Consider the following 6,019-nt stretch of genomic DNA (forward strand, 5'->3'; position numbering starts at 1 on the left):
TTTTTGACATTTTTGACATTTTTGACATTTTTGACATTTTTGACATTTTGGACATTTTTCACATTTTTGACATTTTTCACAATTTTGACAGTTTTGACCATTTTTACAAATTTCACATGTTTCATAATTTTTACAATTTTGACAATTTTGACAATTTTGACAATTTTGACAATTTTGACAATTTTGACAACTTTGACAACTTTGACAATTTTGACAATTTTGACAATTTTGACAATTTTGACAATTTTGACAATTTTGACAATTTTAACAATTTTGACAATTTTGACAATTTTGACAATTTTGACAATTTTGACAATTTTGACAATTTTGACAATTTTGACAATTTTGACAATTTTGACAATTTTGACAATTTTGACAATTTTGACAACTTTGATAATTTTTACAATTTAGACAATTTTTGCAGTTTTGTATCAATTTCGTTTCTCTTTTGTGCCAGTTTTGCTGCATTTTCTGTTGTTTTTGAGTCAGTTGTGTTCCATTGTCGTTTTTTTGTCAAATTTTTTTTCATTTTTGTTAAATTTTTGATTGATTTTTGTCTTTTTTAGTTGTAGCATTGTCAATTCTGTTTCTTTTTTATGTTTGATAACTTTTTCTAATTTTAGTTTTATCTTCAATTTTTGATTTTGATGTTGTTTTTTGTTTATATTTTTAAGTCAAACTTTTCTATTTTGAAATCTTAACGGCTTCTTTGAGAGTCCCCAGAAATTTGTGTTAAATCCTTGGAACATTGTGACGCCCCGCTGTGTCTTGAAGTGGTGCGTTCTTTCCGGTCAAAGTGGCTGCCTCTTGGCTAACCAGCAACAGCAGAAGCACAATGAGTGAAGAAAAGAATGAATGAATGGATGAATGAAAGAAGGAATAAGTGAGGCGGCGAACAAACTTAAAGCAGGACGACCTGGGCGAAGATATCAACAGCATATTTTGTCTCATCCTTAGCTCATCCATGGTGTCTCCACTTTGCTGACGAGGGGTTAGACGATGTAGCTGAAGGTTGAGATTGGTGAAAATGGACCATCCTGCTAGCTACTGGTGCTTATTTATATGCATGGAGAACAACGACACTCAATGATTGGGGTTTGCGGTAAGACGCTTTATGTGATGGCAGATTGCTTCTCGTCTTGCAAGAATTTTGCTCCTCAAGAATGTGCCAAGAAAAGTCCTGTGGCGTTTTAAAAATGATCAAATATGTTATCAGAAGAAAATTGCAGATTGTTGTTTATGTGAGATGTGCAACTTCCAGAATACTTACTCTGTCTATAGGACTACCTGAAAGTTAAAATGAAAAAATGAAATGGTTCTCGATACAAAATTAAAGAATTTAAAATCAGTGTCTGGAAAAGAAAAAACATCATTAAGGACTCATGTGCTTCAATAAATTCAGTCATTCCAAATCCCTTCACCCCCCCAGAATTCTGTTTGCTCATCGATGCCTTCCACTTGACTGAATCGTAATCTGCCGTTTGTTCCATTTTTCTCTTTTTCAATCGTTAGCCGGAATTTATGTATTGTAAATAAATTTATGATAATTATCATTATCATTTATGGTACGGTTACATTTCTCTTGCTTTCTCACAAACCACACAAGAAAAAAGCCCGACAAAAACCGGAAACTCAATTTTCAGCCTAGGACTTACCGACGTTCTTGTTGCTTCCGGAATCGAATTCCTGACTTTAGTTTTTATCCTGTTGCCGGGTTGCGTTTCTCCTAGGAAAGGAAAGTTGTTCGTTTTCTTCTTCTCGGAGGCAAATCTCCTAAATTAAAATACCCTTCGAAAAACGCACCAAATGGAGGGCGAATAATCGTTCGGTCGTCCTTTAGCGAGGTTTATGGGTAAGGTTTGTCGTCGTTTTTTTTCCTTTGATTCGGATAGCATTTTTTCCCTGCTTTCCAAATTGATTTCGCGCTCTACATTCTATTTCTCTTAGACCAGAAGATGGCACACAAATTGAAAGAAGCCAAATGCTGCTTGCTATCGGAATAAATTCGTATCGGATTTTGCTGCTTTCGGAATTCCATAACGGATGTGATTATGGTCAGAAGATAATCAGTGTGGAGGAGCCAAAGCGGCCGTTTCTTCCCTTCCACCCTCACAGAATTTTCTGTTTTTGTTTCCATTTCTTCCTGGGTGGTTTATGGGGAGCGATTGAATGTGACTCTAATGCGATTTAAATTACCATTGGAAATTTAATGAGCCCAAGTTTAAAAATATACAAAATGAAAGAAAAATTGTGCAAATCGGTTTTCATGGTTTTTAGCCTCAAATTAAACCAAACTCATGCAATTGTAAAGTTCATAACAAACATATCCTCATATGCAGATGATTTTAGTTTTGTCTGGCTTTTTTACATGGAAAAGGAATTTTTCATGAATTATCTATAAGTCATTCAAACGCAACCAACGTTCAAATCATAGCTTGTTGGTTTTGACGAGACAAGAAAAAGATTCAATGGGCCCAAGAAAATCTACATTGGGAAATAAAAGTTGAATTTGAAGACGTTGTTTTATTTCAAGGAAAAGAGTTAAAAAGATGTTCAGCTAGCGGCCCCTTTTCAAGTCTAGTCGAAATGCATATTGTTTTGAAAGTCAACTTTTTACCTATTTTATATCGAATTCAACTTCTAGGTTTCATTATTTTTTCTTTCATTTTTTCTTTGATCTCATAGTGATTTATACTTGTCTCTTTCAAGTCATAATCGATAGAGTTATTTTTGAATTTCTTAAACTCTGAGGCCTTAAAAGCTTCATTCTGATTCAAAACTCATCGATAGTTTTATGCAGAATTATGCGATTCGATAGCTAATAACTTTTTGCCTGATAAGATACGAAGTTACGGATTTTCCACAATTTTTTTCAGCGGAAAATTTCCTTTAAACCGGGGATGAGCAATCTCAAATTGAATTAATTTTTCGATAAATTGTTAGTTATACCTAATCAAATACTAGTCAATGCTTAAATGGAAATAATGAATATATGGCTTCTTCGAAAATTGACTTCACGTGTATTGATTTGCATTTATCCCACAATCATTTAGATTGGTGACATTTTTTAAAGAAATTCAACCTGCATTGTGATCTTTTAAAGGCGTAAGTGCAATACTTATCGTCAAAAATGTTGTACTTGAGTTATTTTTACATTCATTTTTTTATTTTCTTAAAGGCTTCTAACTTAAAAATCAATCAATAATAAGTAGCAACTTCAAGTCAGCAAAAGCTAATAAAAAACAAAAAACAACTGATAACCACATGATGTTGATTTTTGTTCTCTCTTCTGGCAAAGATGAAATTTTAGGATAAAAATACTCAAAAAGGCAAACAATAGAGTCTTTAACAGCAAAAAAAAACAGCAATGCTTATTAAAAATTACTTAAGGTTCTCAAAAATTAGCGTTAGAAATCCTATCCTATTTTGTTTTTCCGTTGTAAACAAAAAATACTCAAACTTACACTCTCAAAGTTAAATCTTTTTGGGCGAACTGATTTTTAAACATTTAAAAAAAATCAAAACATGATATAAAAATAAAATTTCTTATGTTTTCAATCGGTTTTATAATTTCAGAATTTTGTAATTTCAGTTTTCCAATTGTACAGTTTTTAGTCTAGGATTTGTATTTCTCAGTCCAATTATTTATCAATAGGTTTCGGTTAATCCTCAGGTAAATCTCTATTCAGAATTGTAAGCTAACATTTTTTAAGAATTTGAACATGGGTTTCAATGATACCATATCCTATTAACAATCAAGAATATTAACGCTATCCTAGATTTGTTGATAAAATTTGCTTTTAAATCAGTAGAATACTATATTTTTTAAAAATTTCGGTAACTTTGCTCAGCATCTGATTCAAAACTTCATGATAAAAAATGTCTTTATCACCGTTTGTAGGAAAAAAAATCAGGACTTCGAAGGCAAACATCAACTGTGGAAAGACTTATAAGAGATACGCAAAAAAACAGAAATTTGGATTAATTAATTTCAACAACGATGCAACGACAGCCCACATAAATTAACTTTGATTTTTTTTTCGTTTTTTTAATTTTTTTCACCAAAAATTTGTAGTTGAAGAAAATTTACTTTCTGATGTTCTTAACCCTTCGTTTCATAAAGAAATAATTTTGCAACAATTAATGTATGAAAAAAGTGAAAAAACGTATTTTTTTTTTAAATTTTTTACTTGATGTACACATAATTTCCAACTGTTTATAATGATTTTTAAGGGAAAAAAAATCATGAAGTCAAGGTTCCAGATTAAAAAAATTATTAAAGAGCATCATTCCTCACTCCTGCTTTAAACTATTGATATATTAGCATTAAAACCGTCAAATTAAAATGATGCCAAATTTTCAGAACAAAATATTCTATCATCCCATAAAAATCTAAACATTTAAATTTTTCTCGTGTAAACGTTGCATAAAAATTCTGCAAAAAAAACATGAATGAGTTTTTAACCAAAACAAAGCCAGCAAGACCCCAGAGTTTGAGAAATTCAAAAAATGATCCCAAATCGTCTCAGTCTAATATAGCATGTTCATCAGAAAACCAAGTGGTTTAAAGACTTAATTCATAGCAAGACTTCCAAATAATTTAATCACGTTGTCTTGATACCTTCAAAAAGGAAAAATCTGTATCTCTGAAAATTTGCCACATTAGATGGAAACTCTCCCCTATCCAACGCACTATTCACGAAAAAAACCGATCGGTGAGTCTAGAGTTTTTTTTATGATTTGTGAAGACACGAGTAAATTTTTAAAATGATCACTCATATTTATTTCTGTTGGGTTACTAGAGAGCGTCTCGAAGACCCTTCTTACAACACTAAGTCATTTTGTGAGGAAGACGGACGATTAAGTGAGATTCATCTGGGAACTGTCAATATTTCTAATTAGCAGCTGATCGCTGCACCTGTCTAATGAGATAGAAAACGAAAATGCATAAAATTGTATTATTTTGTCCCTTACCAACAACACCATTTTTGAATTGTATCCAGTTCTTTAGTTATAAGAAAACCCACCATTCGAACAGATGATTGTTAGATGTAGTCATGTTAAATTGTAGTTAATAAATGTTAAAGTTCAGCGTTGGTTTTTCCTAAGTAGGGTGTTATAAATAAATAGTGTCAAAAACCAAATGAATTTGTGGCAAATAAAGTGTGTGTAATTGTAAAACCCACGAATTTTCATTGCGGAATTGGCACCGATAAAACCCCCCCGTACGGATCGAGTACTTAACTGAAAGAAATCCTACCAATTCGCCACCCAGAATCGTTCAAGGAACATACAGTCCACCCAAGGTATCCCAGCACCCCAACAATTTCGAAAAACTTAAAATTTTCCATTTTCAAGCTTAGAGCAAGAATCCTTCAAACATAAATTTTAACTTCAAATATTTTGACGCCAAATGTGTTTAACCAAAAAATTTGACAAAAAAAGTATAAATTTCGAAGAAAATTTTAAAATTATTAATAAAATCTTTCTTGAATTAGCTGAAAATATAACTGACAATACAGTAGAAAAATTGTACACATCTAAGATGTCTCTTGACGCTGAATTGTGATGCAAAAATCGTCGGGTGCGTCGCGTCCGCGTTTTAGTACTTATCGACAGCGTTAACCGCTGACGTGACGCGACGACCGACGCTGTATTGTGTTTCTGCCTTAACTCTTCATTTCAAAAATCAATACTTGGTAAAATAAAAATAAAAACTCATTAGTGAAGTCAATATTTTCGTTTCAAGCAAAAATAAAGTTGTATGATAAAAAAAAACGCTCATTACATTTTTTTTCTAATTATTCTATCCAATTTGGCAAAAAAACTTGTTCTGTTAGCCTTCAAATACTTGCAAAAAAATTAAACAAAATCCTTGTGAAATATTTTTTTTATTTCTGGATATTAACGAAAATTACGAAAATTAAGATTTCTAATACATGAAAAAAAGCCTTTTTTTGTTTTTTTATTTTTCTGGGATTTTAACACTCTCGTGTTATTCATCCCCTCAACATGAATA

This window comes from Uranotaenia lowii, chromosome 3, assembly GCF_029784155.1.
Source record: "Uranotaenia lowii strain MFRU-FL chromosome 3, ASM2978415v1, whole genome shotgun sequence".
NCBI lineage: Eukaryota > Metazoa > Arthropoda > Insecta > Diptera > Culicidae > Uranotaenia > Uranotaenia lowii.